Source organism: Callospermophilus lateralis, chromosome 7 (assembly GCF_048772815.1).
Source record: "Callospermophilus lateralis isolate mCalLat2 chromosome 7, mCalLat2.hap1, whole genome shotgun sequence".
NCBI lineage: Eukaryota > Metazoa > Chordata > Mammalia > Rodentia > Sciuridae > Callospermophilus > Callospermophilus lateralis.
The window spans coordinates 47,723,710-47,741,619 of record NC_135311.1 but is presented as its reverse complement, the minus strand read 5'-3'; the positions used below and the strand labels follow the sequence as shown (position 1 = coordinate 47,741,619).

At 33.9% G+C, this 17,910-nt stretch overlaps 1 protein-coding gene across 2 annotated transcripts in view; it reads right to left on the bottom strand.

Moving 5' to 3' along the window:
• Slc30a7 (solute carrier family 30 member 7) overlaps positions 1 to 17,910 on the bottom strand; it is a 94,253-nt gene that overhangs the window by 38,727 nt on the left and 37,616 nt on the right. The window lies entirely within an intron of this gene.

The window sequence follows — 17,910 nt, the reverse complement described above, 5'->3', positions numbered from 1 at the left end:
TCTCAAAATGTCAAAGGAAAAACTCTTGAAAACAACTAGAGGAGAAAAAAAATCATAAGAACATACATTTTTAAAGGAAGGTCTCATAGAAGAATAGAAGTTAAAGACTACCTTAAGAATTAGTGGTATTTCCTTTCCTTTTCTTTTTTTTGGGGGGGGGTGCTGAGGATTGCACTTCCCCACTGAGCTATAATCCCAGCACTTTTTATTTTTCATTTTGAGACAGGATCCCAATAAGATTTATTAATATTTGACAGAAGGAAGGAAAGAGAAGGAACTAATGAAGACTAAAAGATAACTGAGATAATGCTTATCTTGCTCACTAAGACATTCCGAAGGTAGCCTTGTACAATGCTGGTCATAAAGTAGGCCCAATATAATTGTTGAAAGAATGAAAACAGATAGGAAGTATTTTAGAATAAGAATTAATGAATGGAAAAGGACACAGGAATTGAATTAGGATCTGTTCCCACACATTAAGTACAGTGATAATTACTTGGGTCAAAAGGGTAACAATTAAAAAAGGATCAAATAAAAGAGAATTAAACAGAGAAACAACTGGTATCTACCTGGATGTAGTGAAAGGCACAATGAGAGCCATATTAAGGACAAACCTAAGTTATTAAAAGTATGAAGAACAGCAGTAATGAAAGTGAACAACTCAATGTGGACAGGAGCTTCAGATACATTTAAGTAAATATTATTTGGTCAATAGTGATTTAAGAGCCAAAAATAATTAGAAGCCACCCTTAATTCCTTCTCCCATTATAACTCATCCTCTAAATCACTAACCTTTCATGATTTCACAACCTAAATATTTCTTAACTTCATTCTATTATACATGTCTATAATAATCTTCATATCCTTCACTTGAATTATTACTATAGCCTCCTAAGTTTTTTTGACTTCTAATATTATATCCTCAAGTCTACTTGATAGGCAGATTCAAAGATGGTTCCCAATAACACCTACCTCTGTAATATTCATATTCTTGTGTAATCCTCTCCCCTTGAGTGTGTGTACAGGTAGAGTTGGAACCTAATGACTTGCTATTACTATTGCATTAGTATTCATACAAATGAATAGAGTATGACAAAAGTGATGTCACTTCTAAAATTAGGTTAAAAAATTCAGACTTCCATTTTACTTACCCTCATCTCTTGCTCTCACTTGCTCCCTCTCAGCTTCAAAGCTGTGAGCAGTACTACAGAGAGGACCATGGAACAAGAAACTGAGAGAGAGCTCTGAAGTAGAACCAAACTCTCATTCCAATAGCACCAAAATAATAGAGTACTATTAGCAAACACTTGAGTGAAGCTGGAATTCTTTCTTAAATGAACCTCAGAGTAACTGCAGTCCTGGCTGACAACTTGATTGCTACTTTGTGAGAAACCCTGAGGCATAGGTCCTTGAACCTCAGAAACTATAAGATGATAATGTGCATTATTTTGGCTATTAGGTTTTCATATAGTTTGTTATGTATTTGCAAATAACTAAAATGACCTTTCCCTATAGAGCTATTAATCTCTCTACCGTCACCTCTTATCAATTCTTTATAAACTCTTCAAATATAAACATACTTGTACTTTACCTAGTGATGTTTCTTACTTTCATGCTTAGGCTAACACTGTATTCTCTGCCTAGTATATCCTTAAATTCCCCTTCAGTCCAGCTTCTATTATTTTTTTTACAATCTCAAGTGTCAATACTTTCAGGGTGTATTTCTTGATCCTAAACTGTCTTCCAGACCATGTGGAATGCCTTCTTGTGATCCTATAATGAAACCTATTGTACTTAGGGAATTATTACATTGTACAACAATTATCAGGTTGTTTCCTACACAGAAAGGTGCTCTAAAGTATGGAGTGTGTCTCTTATGTTTCTGTGCCCAGCATCTCAGAGTTTTGTATATAAATGTGTATGGACCAAGTTGTTCTGGAACAAGAGTCATGAGTATGAGGCCTCAGGCACCAAAGAAGCTCACCTAAAGACACAGCTAGAGAATAGGAGAGTTAGAATAGGAGACTTCAAGTCTTTTTTGAAAAGTCCATGCCCACAAACATTTATTATATGTCTATTATGTGCCAAGCATGTGCTTGACACAGGAAATAAAAAGATACATAAGACTTTAAAGGAATTCATAATTTAAAACAAAAGTTTATAGAGAAGGTAATGGAAATGAGGCAACAAACACTAAGTTAGGGCCCACCATTTAGAAGAAAGCATATATGAACTTCAAGTAAAAGGGGAGAAAAAAGAAACAGAAGAAGACATGTGCGCACCTGCAACAGATGGAACACAGAACAGAATGGGCAGTGGTATTACTTAAGCAGTAGGTGTAAATTATCTTTTCAAGCAATTTTTAAAAGTCATTATCTTAAAACACTTGGGTTTAGTCTTAATTTTTCCCCCTACGGGCTAAAATAAGAGAGTGAATTCAATCTACAATACTCCTTGAATAGATTAGCTTTATAACATTAAAGGTATTCCCTAGACAGTCCCAATCTCTTCATAAGTCACCCAGCACAAACATCTACAGATTAAATCTTTGTTCAGATTTTCATGTGTATATACTATGAGTGTTACCTCCCAATGTCTTCTAATCCCTGCCATCACCTTTGTAGAAAAGAATCCAGTACTTCACTTTCTCTACAAAATTCATTTTCAATAAGGACCCTAATTTGGAGACTCTAGAATTGAGAAAGATGTTACATGACCATGACTAACATATCATTAGAATTAAAAGTGAATTTAGAGATCACTCATCTTAAATACTCAATTAAAGAATCATAGTACTGACAGCTTTCAATATCCTCACATATGCAAATATATTACATACGGCATCTGGAAAACAGGGGAGGGAAGGTCACCTAGACTCACCATAAAACCTCAGACAAGTCTGCTTGTCTTAAGGATAGTTGACTTGTTCTTGTTTTAAGTGATTGAAGTTCCAAAAAACCCCTCTGGCAAATGCAACTGAGCCCTTAACTACTTCAGACCTCAGCTCTCCAAGAACTCACCTACAATCTTATTTTTCTTATCTAACCTATCATAATGTAGATATATAAGACATCATAACTAATATAAAGAAACAAAATAGTGCATTTTTTTAAAAGGGTCAATTGTGGTCTTTACTGATCTGGTTAGTCTATAAAATTTGGAATGGTTGCCCTCTTAGGTTGAATTTAAATACAATGTTTATATTCAATAGCAGAAAGCACATCATCAAAGCACATGGATATGTCACACTCATTTTCTCTGGTAGAGATTTAAAACTAATAAAAGCCTTCAGCTGTAGGAGTTATATAGGTCATGAAACTGGTAAGGAAAAAAAGGTGCTTGCAATTATACAATAATATGCAACTGGTTCTACCCCTGGTCAATTTCTACAATAATTGCAAAGGCCCTAACAATGTAAAAAAACGTGGAGAAACTCTAGATTTTGACTTTTAAATTATGTTTAGCTCAGGAGTTTTTATCCATATTTTTCTGATTAACTATCATAATGGGGAATCATAAAACAAATTTTACCATGGATCTATCTAGCCATAATGAAAGGATATGTAGAAAAAGACAAGCTTAGCAAATTCCTAACTGAGCTAAGACTTAGAGCTGTATCCAAACCCAAAAAGTAAGCATTTGGAAACAATTAGAGGTTCACTTCTGGCTGACTAACTCAATTCTAGATTTCACAATGAAACACTATTTTCCTATCATATATAAAAAGGGATGAGTCATTTGGTATGAGTTTACCAGTGAAACAGGGTAATGATTTTATTCTTCAAAAATTGAAGGTAAGTCAAATTTATAATCATACTATCATAAACAAAATTAATTTGAAAGTTTTAACCTTAAATTATAACAGGTTAAATGAAAAAATAGTTACTTTGCAAATGAAAATGTATTCAGATCTTACTTCACAAGTAGCTTTGAGGAAAAGAATCTCAACATTTCAACAGTAAATAATGTTATCTAGCAGTTATCTAAAATTATAAAGAAAAGCAAACAGAAGAAAAGGGTGGTATATATTATGAAATCTTTTCATGGACAACTAGGCTAACTGACAATTATAATGTTTAATAAAAAACTTCAGAATTAAAACTATTATTTAGATCTGAGAATAAACACCCAGAAATAAAAATTTTTAAAGAATTACTGATTCAACTTTGTGAATTGACTTGCAAGGCTAAGTCCTCCTGCATATTACCATGGGTTCTTAGAATCTTCAAATGCGGGGGAGAAGGGGGAACTGTACTTGTAAAAACAACACATAAATTTGAAGGTCTAACACATGTCTTACACTCAAAAGCTCTTAAGTGAACAAAAAAAGCCAAAGAAAACTGATCCATAATTACAATGCAATCTACATTTAAATTAAATGTGCAGTTACATTTGCACAAATAAATTAACCCATGGAGATGGATAATTGAGATGGATAATTATCTACTAATGCAGAATTTTATAAACCCAGTAGAAAACAGATAACCCAAATCACACTTCCTGGGAATGTGGTTTATTTTATAATTTTCCTGATTTTCTAAAGTTATTGTTTAAATCAATGCATATTTACAGAGTATCTAGTTTACTCAGTGATGGGAATAATAAGATATACTAAGGTACCCCTAGAACTTGGAACCAAAGTCATGAAAAGGCTGCCCTTTTCCTTAAGTTTCTGGAACTTAGTTATAACATCTAATACATCTAATCTTTGGACCAAATATCAGTGAATTTGTCAAATTAGTAAATAGTTAATCATATTTTTGTTTAGATAGCACTTAATAGCTTTAAAAGTGCTTACATATTTTTTTTTCTAACTGGACTTTCACAAAAGCCTTAAGTAACCTTAAGAAAATGTTCAAATTATAGAATACCAGATGGAAAGAAGATCATAAGAAATCATTTAGACCAACTCCCTCATTTTACTGATGAAAAAAAAACCCACACAACTCAGAGGCTTTAAGACAATTTAGTTATAGCTGGGCAAGAAGCAGAGATAGCTGTGACAATGCCTAGACTAAAGCTGTCTGTACACACTGCAGTATCTCATCACAGTTAAGTTCTCTAGGTAGAGTCAAGGTCATGTCATATTCACTTTATTCCCAATGCCCAGCCAGTGCTTGGAACAGAACAAGCACTTAGGTCAGCTGAATGCATTATCTATTTAAAATTTTCAATTGCTGATGGGCAAATTACTGGAATAGAGAATAGTCATCATTTACATGACTTTGAACCCTTCTAATAATAGCTAAATAACAAGAGAGTCAAAAGCCCCTAATTCTGTCACTCCTAAAAAATGGACCTCTAATAAACAGGCAAAGAATCGTATCCTACATTCACATTTAGGTGAGAACAATCAACATTCTCAAATCTTAATGTGTAATTTTTACCTTTTTCTTTTTCCCCCATTACTGGTGATAGAACCCAGGGGCACTTTTACTGAGCTACACTCCCAACCTTTTTTATTTTTTGAGACAGGGTCTCACTTGCCCAGACTAGCCTGGAACTTAAGCTTCTGCTACCTTAGCTTCCTGAGACACTAGAATCACAGGTGTGGGCCATCACCCCCACCCCACAATTTCTTATTTTAATAAAAACACCAATCTTCTCCTCATTTTCATGAATAAGCAATTAATAATCACACCTGCAATACAGGTTAAAAAAATCTTAATATGAAACTAGACAACAGAATCGGTGAGGTAAGAAGACAAAAGCTCCACAAAATAGCTTTGTGAGAATATTAGGCAGGAATAAATTCCGATTCTGTGCATCAAATATGTTCACATGTGTATGGACAAGATGAGCTTGGAAGAACTTCCCCATTACCTCTGGAACTGAATGAAAGTAATAGTTAGATTAGGATGGACACAGGCAGAAGATGAGGCTCTTTAGGGAAATCTGCATTTCTAAAAAGTTTAGAAATAGTATCTTGTTTAGAAAAACCAGATAAGAAATATTTATTAGGATTATTAAAATCAATTAATTATAATTCAGATGGCTTCCGAGATCACAAAGTGTTAGCCCAGAGCAAAAAGGCTTTAAGGTCAACAAGAAAGATCCAAGAGAAATAGCCCAAAGCATTAATTAATCTCTAGGTTCAACAAGTTATTAGGAATCTGAGCCAAACTATATCTATCTAGTTTAACAATAGTGTACTTAAAACCTATCCAATCTACACCTTGATCAAACTTCATCATGTCCTCCCAACGTAATAAAAGAGTTTGCCTTGTTTCATAAAAATATTTTTAGGTGCTAGGAATTGAACCCAGGATCTCCCACAATGTGAAGCATACCACTGAGCCACACCTCTACCCCTGAGCTTTGCCACTTAAGGTCCAAGTGTATTGCTCTGAAAAAATCTAGCATCCAAGAAGGACTCTCCGGAAAGTACAAGAGGGCATCAGTGAGAGTGCAGCAACCCCTTGTCCTCTTAAATGAGAGGTAGAACTCCTCTAGGGTATGGCTCTCTCTGGACCATCATAATCAGCACTAGTAGCAAAGATGATCTCTCCCTGCCCATCTCATTTGATGCTGAGTAAATTGGAGTGAAAGCATGTTCAGTAAGAAGAGAAGACTACATTTAGGTGGGCAGTGCCTCTTTCCAAACAACCTTCCTTGAGATGGCAGGCAAACAATTAGCACTTATCTTCCCATGTGGCAGGTACTACTCAAGACTTTATATACAATAACCCATTTAATTAACATGCAACAAATTATGAAGTATGCATTATTATCATCTGTACTTTAAAGATGAAAAATTGAGGCATGGAGAAACCAGACTTGAGCAAGGTCACAAAGCAAACTGAGAAAAGCAGAATTGAAACAGGCAGCTTGGCTCCAAAGGGAGTGTTGTAAGCCAGTCTGTGACACTGCCTCTAGCAAGGCTCTCCCAAGCACCTCTGCCTGTAGCAAAGTCCTGACTTTAGGAGAAGCTGATCTTCATAGTGTACAGAAGTCCTATGCCACAAAAAGAAATGAAAAAGCTCACAAAAGTATGAACAATACAAATTACCGGAGAGGACCTTGGCAATTGGCAGTGAAGGATAACAATGTGCAAATGTTCCACCATCCAATAGCTGACTGACACGGTCAAACAGGACCAAAAATAAATCCCTGACACCTAATTTCCATTATGGGCCCATATTCAGTGCTAACTTCTGAAGTGGTATGCTTGCTAGAAGCAAACCTAATATATAAAATAAAGTTCAAAAGAAAAGAATCCTTTCAAAATTGTTTACCCAAAGTAATTTTAAAAAATCACTGAGTATAGATAGATAAATGGTAGGTTTCTAATTGCTACAATAAGCAACTGGACATTGCTAACCCATTGGATGTAACTATACTAAATATTCAATTGCTGAGGTAAGAGTAGAAATGGTGCTTTCAAAGGATTAATTAAGCAAAAGAATAGAATGACTAAGTACAATCTGTATTTAGTGGTGGAGTTTGAAATTACATAACTTAACAGTGAACATTAAAACTGAAGAACCAAAAAGGGGCTGATATTTTTTCTCTTTTTGCAATAAGTAAATGAAGAGTTGAAAAGTCTTAATATATTTTCCACCTTTTTTGATTCACTTAATTTTTAAAAGGTTAAAATTGTTGATGATTCCAAAGTCTCACTTCTAACCCTTTCTTTCCCTCTGAATAGAGGAAACTACATTTGTTTTATTTGTTTTTGGTTTAATTCTGGTGTTTCTTTTCAAGTTATATGAAAACAGGCAGATTACATGTACAGACCTTCTATTTCTTACGTAAAAGGTGGCAGTGCTTTTACATAGCACGCTATATACCTATATATCATGGGCTACATATTAAGTGCTTATCAACTGCTATCTTATTTTCTTAACAAGTTTCTTAATAATATATCTTGAAAATAATGCCACATTATCAAATAGAGATCACTATCTTAATTTTTAAAGTTGCATGGAGCTCCCTAATTGATGGACATTTATATTCTTTCCAATCTTTTGCTATAACAAAGTCACAAAGAATAACCTTATAATTGTCCATGGGTTTGTTTGTTTGTTTTTAATGCACTGGAGAGCAAATCCAGAGCCTCTTCTGCTAGGCAATGGCTCTACCTCTGAGCTATATCCCTAGCCCTCCATTTGTTTTGCTAATTTATCTTTGGAATGTATTCCTAGAAATAAAAGTGCTTGATCAAAGGTAAAAAAGCATTTAATTTTGCTACTACTGACGAATTCCTCCCCTCAGAGACAGTACTGTTCTCATTTCTATTATCAAAGGATAAAAGTGTCATTTTGCCCATAGCCTTGCCAAAAGATTATGTTAACTTTTGGGTATATATCCATCTGATTAGTAAGAATTGATGTCTCAATGTAGTTTTAATTTACATTCCTTTTTTAATGAATGGGATTGAACTACTTTTACATATTTAACAATCATATGTTGTATTTTTCTTTTTTTTGTGAGCCAAATGAACCTATATTTCTACCTATTTTCCTTTTAGGATACTGGTCTTTTAATTTAAAAAAAAACAACAAAATAAATTTTTTCCAAGGTGCTAGGGATTGAACCCAAGTTCTTGTAATATCAATCAAACTCTCTATCATTGAGCTACACCCCTGGTCCCTAATTTATACTTTTGGGAGCACTTTCTATATTAGGCAGAATCTCTTCATGATTAAAATGGCAAATATTTATCCTGGCTTATTATGTCTTTTAACTTTCCTTATGGTGCTTTCTTCCTTTATCAAATGCAGCTAAATATGTCAATATTTTCCGTTAACGATGTTCCAGATTTTGAATTAGGGTTACTCCCTAATATTCTCAAGTCATTTAGTCATACCTTTTTTTTTTCTAATACTAAGATAGTTTCATGACTTACATTAAAAGCTCTAATCTATTTGGAATTTCTCCAGGCATATAGTATGAGGTATAGTTCCAAATTTATCTCTCTCCAAGTGGCTATCCAGTTATTATAAGGCCATCTTTTTATCCACTGATTTGAGATAATGCCTTTATCATTACTAAATTTCTATATGTACCTAAGTCTATTTCTAGATTTATGAACCTACTCTATTAGTCAGTCTGTTTTTTCAGGTATCTCACTTTTAATTATAAAAAAGCTTTTACATTTTATATCTTTTTTTCCTCCTGGTCATCCCTTCTTTTATTTCTTTACCAACTTTACAATCCATCTTTATTATCTTCTGTGAGGGAGGGGACCTGATGCTATTTTTATTAGCAAAGTTTTAAATTTGTAAATAAACATTAAAGTTGACATGTTTACAATGTTGATTCAATAAGGTCATAATTAACAAGCTCTGTAAAAGTTTACTATTGTGTTTTTCAAAAGTGTCAATTCTTCACATAACTTTTACATATTTTACCTCAACATTACCTTTTTTTGTTGTACTGAAAAGGTCTTTTCTTTAATTATGTTATTCAATTGAATTTTAGGTGTATATAAACCAGTATTAATTTTTGTACATTAATTTCATATCTAACTTTGATAAATTATCTATAGTGTTTCCATCAATTCTCATGGGTTTCCTAAATATACACTTATATATTTTGCATAAAAACCTCTTCTTTAAAACTTTTAAGCTTCACATTACCTTCTCTTGTTTAAAAGTATTTAATGATCACAAATATTAACTTAAATAGCAGAGGCAGTCTTGTCCACTTGTCCACTTACTGATTTTGGTGGAAATGCCTCTAGTGCTACTCCATTAAGAAAGATAATGGCAACCCAGTGAGGTGGCACATGCCTGTAGTCTTAATAGGAGGATCACAAGTCTGAGTACTGTCTTCAGCAATTTGGCAAGACCCTCAGCACTTATCAAGATTCTGTATCAAAATAAAATAAGGGATAGGGATGTAGCTCAATGGTAAAATGTCCCTTCGGAGAGGGAGAGGGAAAACAGAAGGACGGAGGAGGAAGACATAAATGGCTTTAGGACTGTGATGTAAATTTGTCATGTTAAGGAAGTATCCACTGATCTCCAGTTGTATTTTCCTCCCATTAGAATGGTTTTGCATTTTTTTTCAAATGCCTCTTCAGCACCTACACCAATGATCACATGGTTTTCTCTCTTAAATTGTTTAATGTGATGAATAATAATCATGAACTCTTTGAAACCAAATAATCTCAGTCGAAACCCACATAGAAACAATATATTATTTCCAATATACTTTTTTAAAAAAATAAAGTTTATTTCCTCAAATATCATTAGGTAATACATAACTCTTATAACTTGAAAGTCAAACTAGTCTCATTTCAAATACTCCAAATTTAATATTGCCAGGAGTGGATTTACAAAACTTTCTAATGACTTTGACAAACACAGAAAAATGATAAGACTACATTCACTTATAATTAATGACAAGAATCATACTATCACTGAAAAAAGAAAACATCTTGAGTTAATACAGCTACTTAATAGGAGAACACTGTATATAATAGTAAGGCAAATGAGAGAGTCTACAAACCATGACTGAGACTTTGAGAAAGTAATAAGTAGCCTATGGTTTCGTTTTTTCAGCCACTCATCTACCCTAACATTGTATTTTGCATTGACAAATAAACATCGACTCTTTTCCAGGCATTGAATTAGATATTCAGAATATAGAGGAGAAAGATAAAGTGTGGCTAACATATCCTAGAGTGACCCCTCAATGAGTCACTCCCAAATAAAACTCCCTATTCTGTATGAACAGAACTTTGGAACTTTGCTTCTATGTAACATAATATGGCAAAATAAACAGAATTTGTAGATGTAATTAAGGCCCTATATCAGTTTGATGCTTAATTAAAACAAGAGAGATTATCCTGGGTAGTTCTGACTAATCAAATGCAAGCCCTTAAAGGAGGGACTGGAGGCCTCCCTAACGTCAGATGCTCCCCTGGTGACTTTGAAGAAGTAAGCTGCTATGAGTTAACCAGTGGCAAATAAATGATTTCTGCCAACAACCACAAAAGCTTGCAAGATGACCCTGAACCTCAGATGAGTCTGTTGCCCCAGCCAACATGTTGTTTATAGCCTTGTCAAACCCTGAGCAGAGACACCAGTTAGGCTTTTAATAAAAGCAACATAAATTTGAGGTATAGTTTTATGTCTTCCCTGTCTTATAATTCCTATTAAGGGTAAACAGTGATTAGAAATAAGGTATTCTGGCCCACATTAGGATGATGAGGATTCAGATATATTGTAAAGTTGGACAGCTAGAGTGATGGCAATTTTATTAATCACCTCTCTTGTGCAATCTGCCAAATATTGACAATGAATATATCACTCCTGAGAGAAATCCCAGGAAAACTTTGTTAAACAATAAAAATCTGTATCTCTTCTAACGTCATTTATTTATTTAAAATACAGATCTTAAAGCTATTAATTTTTTTAAAAGAGGAAAACTAGAAATATTCGCGTAAAAATGTAAACATCATAAAGAATTTCAAAACCTCATTGTCTCCCACATATTATTGCTCACCGTGAAAGTAAGAAAACCACATCTGAGAGTGATTTAATATCCTACGTAGACGTGATGACCGAAAAAAAAAAAAAAAAAGCTAGCTGGGCGTAATGGTGCACACCTGTAATTCCAGTGACTAAGGCTGAGGCAGGAGTATCGTAAGTTTGAGGCCAACCTTAGCAACTTAGCAAGGTGCTATAAGCAACTTAAAGAGAATTTGTCTCAAAAAAAATTTAAAGAAAGAGCTGAGGATGTGGCTCAGTGGTAAAGCATCTCTGGGTTCAATCCCCACTATAAAAAAAAAATTTAAAAAGCTAGATATCAACTGTATGACTGCAATCCAATCAATTCCTATTCCTACATCATAAAATGTGTAGAATTGGGTTGGGGTATAGCTCACTGGTAGAGCACAATCTCCAGCAACTAAAAGAAAGGGAAAAAAGTACAGTGATAGAAGAAACAGTTCACCAACTATGTAAAATATATCTCTGATAAACTGATGAATCTGGAGATGTTTCCAATGATTTCTAGTAAATTGTATCAGCTATTAGAGCAACAATAAGCCCCTCTACCCGACCCTGCCAGAAGCCATCTATGAGCCAGCCCATCTATGAGCCATGTGTAAAGTGAGCAATGTTGGAGCTATTAGGCAGGGAAGCCTGGTTTTAGGAACTCTCAGAATCCACTAGTGTAAGAACGCCTAAATCACATGGCACCCTGTTCTAGCTCACCACTCAAGTTAAAGCACAGCCTCCCAGAGATGGAGATGGGTTTAACTTGCCAAAGGTCAGTCAACCAGTTTACTGCAAGACCCCTACCACACTGAGAAGGAAGCACCTAAACAAGACTCCTCCCATTGAAACCTTTTCCCTGGGGCCTTTGATGTACTCGCCCTTAAATAAAGAATGGGAGCCTTTTTCAGTTGTTCAGTTCTAGTTCCCATCAGGACTGGAAGATCCATCAGATGTTCTGCTTTATAAATCTAACCTCGGCTCTGTCTTTATTTCTTTCTGATTATTTCAGACTTTTTATTTTCCCAGGCAGCTCATACCTCCTGAGCATGGCTCCCCAATATAGCACCCTTTTCTTAAAATTTTGAGACAGGGTCTTGCTAAGTTATGAGGCTGGCCTTGAACTTTCAATCCTTCTGCCTCAGCCTTCTAAGTATCTGAGATTACAGGTAGGTACCACCACACCCAACAGAGATTAAATAATAAAAGAACTGCACATAGATACCTACTTAGACATCAAACATCTACTAACATATATGTCTAGTTTTCTTACACTGTTTATTTTCCTTCTTTGTATGAGAAATAAAATTGCAAATCATGGGGTTTGGGGATGTGGCTCAAGTGGTAGTGCGCTCGCTTGGCATGCGCGGGGCGCTGGGTTGGATCCTCAGCACCACATAAAAATAAAATAATGATGTTGTGTCCACCGAAAACTAAAAAATAAATATCAAAAAATTCTCTCTCTCTCTCTAAAAAAAAAAAATTGCAAATCACAAAACAGTTATATTAAAGTTTCTTATCAACAGTTCTAAAACTTTTGTAGGTAAAGAAATAATATTCTGATTATGAATGATTTCCTTCCTTTTACCTTTTAAACTTCAATAAAATTAATCATTAAATATACAATATTTCCTTATACAATAAATATAATTATGAAATACACAATATTTCCTTATTCAATAAGTTAATTATGAAATGTATAATATTTAAAGCTACAGTTCAAATATCTCAACAAAACTGATATGATTATATTAAAAGTAGAAATAGCATACAGAGTGCTTGTCCATAAATTTTCTTTTAATAATCAAGAATATATTAATAATCATTTTATTATATAATTTCATGTTAAAGATCAAGTAATATATAAAGTCTGAAGCTATACTTCTGTTTCTTTTATTAGAATTTAATAAGTAGTTCTATTCATTTGATGTTTTGTAGAGTTTTTTTTACTTTAGTACAGAGGGGAAAATACAGTGTGCTTGATGTTTAAAAGGAAATAGATATATTTCAACAACAGATTCCTGAGTAACTCAGAATAGAAAATGGTATCTCAGAAGGCTCTATTCAGTCTATGCATTCAAATAACCATTTTAGATTTGTAATATGGTGCTTCCATCAGTAATGAATAAATAACTTTAACTGGAGTAAAAGTGATTCCTAATCTACAAACTGGTTGTGTTTTAAGGTATTTTTAAGTTAACAGTTTGAAAACCATTATTTTAGAAGCAATGCAAAAAGTAACTTGGTTCCATGGTAAATGTTTTAATCAAAACCATCTAGATGTGGTAACTGAAATAGTAACATTTTTAAAGAAAAAAAATTCACTGAGTTTCCATTTTACAATATGAATATTGTATACATATTGAGTACAAATACAAGTACCAAGTTAAAATTCTGACAAACTATTTACCTGTATCTTAGTCCCCAAAAGTATAGTTCATAAATTTAACCACTTAAAAGGCAAACCACAACGGAAATTGTTAGGGAACACCCAAAAACATTTAAAAAAAAAATCTACAATTTCTCATATATGAGCATTTGAAGACATGATAGCTTCCTGCATGTTAAAGAATTGCTTACTTTTTACTTAATATAGGCCATAAATAATTAGGAATCAATAATATCAGTACCTTGTTCAAATCCTGTATGTGTGAACAATGGTGATCACTTATTTTTTAGAATGTCAAGTGTGCAAATTTTGTTTTCATGAGCATATATTCTATTTCACATTCCTATATAGACCATTACTTGTCATTTCTAAAGCTTGTTTAGTTTGCCTCTAAAAAGTTAGAGTGTTTTTTTTTTCTTTTCCTTCAACAATAAATAAATATATTATTTAAAAATCTTTTGTACCTAACAAAAAGACTTTCTTTTGGTTATGAAATTTTTTTTGGATATTCAAATGATTATGATAAGAAAAAAGCACAAAGCACCACAAAAGATGATTATTGGTAAATTGCAGAAAAACGAATTTTAAAAGGATCCAGCAAGGCTTCAGAAATACTACACCAGAAACCAAGCATATTTCTGTGTCCTTCTCATGTTTTTCTTTTCCATCACGCATAGGTATCCCTTTCATTTCAGTGAATAAAAAAATCAAGGTACAGATATATGTAAATGGCATCATTTTTAAATCTAAATCACAGTGTAACTCAAAACCATACTAATTGTTCAGATTTCTGCATTCTAAGTTCTGAATTCACTTTCAGTTCTTATTCACCTTACTAATGGAAGAAAACATAATCATTCTGAAATCTCTTACAGAAAATATATTTCAGAAAATAAAAAATTAAACTCTCACTTTTATGCTCAATCTTCTGCTCTTCATTGGGAAAAAAATACATCCCAACATAATGCAGAAATTTCTATCACCCTTCGCCTGTGTTAGAAAATGTTGAGAGAAAAACTGTCTTTTTCTAGGAAACCACTTTCACTGTGAAAGTGAAAATGGAACATTCAGCAGCCTAGAAGGGAGAGACACAGATTTCCATGGCATGTTTTCAACAGAGCAACAACAAACCGAGAATATCTAAAGAGTGAGATTATTTCTTTTGTAAAGATAGAGAAAATTACTTCTTTATATTCTACTTTGTTGAGTCCTTTAAGAGTTTTCAGGTATTTCGTCAAATTAGTTTGGGCTAATCAGACAAACTTTTAAACAGTCTAAAAAACACCCCAGAGCAATCTCTTCATAAATATTCCATTATCATGTTGTATTTGAGCAAATTAAGTTTGCTGTCTTAGCAGAAAAATAGTCTGAGCTGGAATTTATTTTGTACTTTGGAGCTACTTTTTTTTTTTTTTTTAAATCTCTCTCCTTAAAAAAAAAATTAAGTCTTTTAAGTCTTAAGTCAGAAATGCTGGTTTACCTTAAAGAAATTAGGAAAAATGCATAATTTTAAAAGTACACCCAGACAGATTCAATTAGCCACTCAGGGACACACACACAAACATGCAAACAGTATATTTCCCTCCTCATACCTGTAAAGAGAATATGGACATTTTATTAGAATGAATCATTCTTATGTGTTGTGCTATATCTTTTTATTTTGTGTTATCAAATTAAGCCTTTATTACCTAATAAATCATTCCAAAACTTTTTTAAAAATAGTAACTGTACTATTATCTTTCACCTCAAACCTGTGAATGTTCTGATGGTGACCAAGCTTAATAATCTGTGCATATAGTTAAAGCTCAGTAATTTTTTTAAAAATATGCCTTGACATAATCGTAAAGAAATAATGTCAGGGCTAGGGGTGTAGCTCAGGTAGAGTATTTGTCTGGCATGTGCAAGGCCCTGGGTTCAATTCTCAGAACTGTAATTTTTTTTTTTTTTAAGAAAAAAAGAAATGATGTTAACAGTGATTATATGTCCTCTGGGTGTTATGATCCTGACTACTTTTTTTTTCACTTCTTTACACTTTTCAGTATTTTCCAAGTGATGACTCTGTATTACTTTTATAATCAGAAGAGGGAAGTTATCACCTTTCTGGATCACTTCCTACTAAAAATATATCTTGATATGCATAAAGCAAATAAAAACATTATGGAGGAAATGAAGTTTAGAAATAAGACAAAAAAAAAAATCCCCAAAAGCAAACCCATACAAATAATAACAGGGGTCCCTTTTCTGATGAACCTATGGTTTATTTTTTCCTCTAAATTTTCCTATAGAATGCTAAGTTTCTTTGTCAACTATTCCATATGTCAGAATATACAGAATTCTAATTTGTAGAATTATTTCTATGATTTAAACAAGCTACTTTAAAAAATGTAATTTTCACTAAATCCTCTGCCTTTTCTTGAACAGAGAAAACTGCAGAAAACTAGATATCACCTAAGGGCACAGTCTTCCTTCCCTACAGCACTGGTGCAAAGTGCTATTTTTTTTTCCTACACTACCAGTACTACAGGTTGTGGGGAGAGAGATGTTCTCCTTGCTTACTACTACACTTTCAGTTCACTGTTCCTCCCACATCCTCCTACCCACAATACAGTTCCTTGAAGGCCACACCCATCAGATTATTCTACACTCCAGACACCTTGTAACCAGTTCTTAAAATTCTTGATTGGTCCCCTTCAGTTACAGAAGAAAGATTTAGCAACAGGTTTATCATCTTTTCACACCTACACTTTTCATTACTCTTACTTTAAATGTCCACGTGAACAATCCATCCAACCTTTGGCCCCTGTTTGATAATCTTAACCTCCACCCCTATGATTATACCTTGGACTCTTACGATCTCAATTTTTGAGCATTTCACAATGTGAATAAACCTCCCTATTTCTGGATCACTTCCTTTAATACCTGCAGTCTAACACTGCTTTCCAAACCAATAACAAAACAAAAACCTCTAATCCACTGATGGCTTCTTTAAAGCATGTATCATTACTTTTTAAATCTCAATTTTCCATCATTGTAATCCCTGCATTGCCCTTTCTGTCAGTACTGACCTGACAAAACACAAATCTGTTAAATACAGCTCTCTGTGTATTCCATAAATTTTACCAAGTAGCTTAAATAAGACTGGAGAAAAACAGACTTCTGTACAAGTTGTTTTCACTGTAAATTCATGACCACAAACCTCAAAGTGGGTCCTCAGTACTGCCAGGCAATCACACTGCTTCCCTTTACAGCAGAAGGCTTTGAAAAGGAGTTGACTGTAGTTGCTCTTTTAATTTCCTCCCTTCCCATTCTCTCTTGAAGCTACTCTGATCAGGCTTTCATTCTTATCACCCTCCTGAATGTCTGGTCTAAGTTGCCAATTATCATTCTCAGGAGCATTCAGCTTATTCCCTCCTGTTTGAAACACTTTTCTTCACACAGATTCTGAAACATGTGTTCATGTCTTTCCTCCCACCTCACAGCACTCCACTTTGTTCTTCCTTGCTATTGCTGCCTCTGACTGCTCACCATTCCTAGGGCTTAGTCCTCAGTCCTCTCTCCTTATTCTCTGGGCATAATCACCTAACCTCGTGGCTTCAAATACTGTATATAAACTGATGATACCCAAATGTATATCTTCCACCCAATCTGTTCTCTGAACTCTGGCTATCCACTACTCTGCTCTGCTCACAGCATTCCAACTATACTGCTCCACTTGCTGTTTCCTCAATCATGTCAGGCATGTCCCTGCCTCTGTGTATTTATAAATGAAGCTCCATCTACTAGGAACGCTCTTCCTCTGAGTAGTCCTATGTCCCTCTCTTCTACCATTCATGTTTCTGTTCAAATGTCACCTTATGAAGTAGCCTTGTCAGGCTTTTCTAAAATAGTATATCTTTATCCTGCTTTAGCACATTTATCACAAAATGATTACATTATCTGTTTGCACATTTGTTTGCTTTACTATTTCACTTATGAAAATGTAAGCTCCACAATGGCAGGCATTTGCCTATCTTGTTAATAGCCTAATACAAGGCATCGTAGCATTTGACAAATGATTTTTAAGTTATCTGTTAT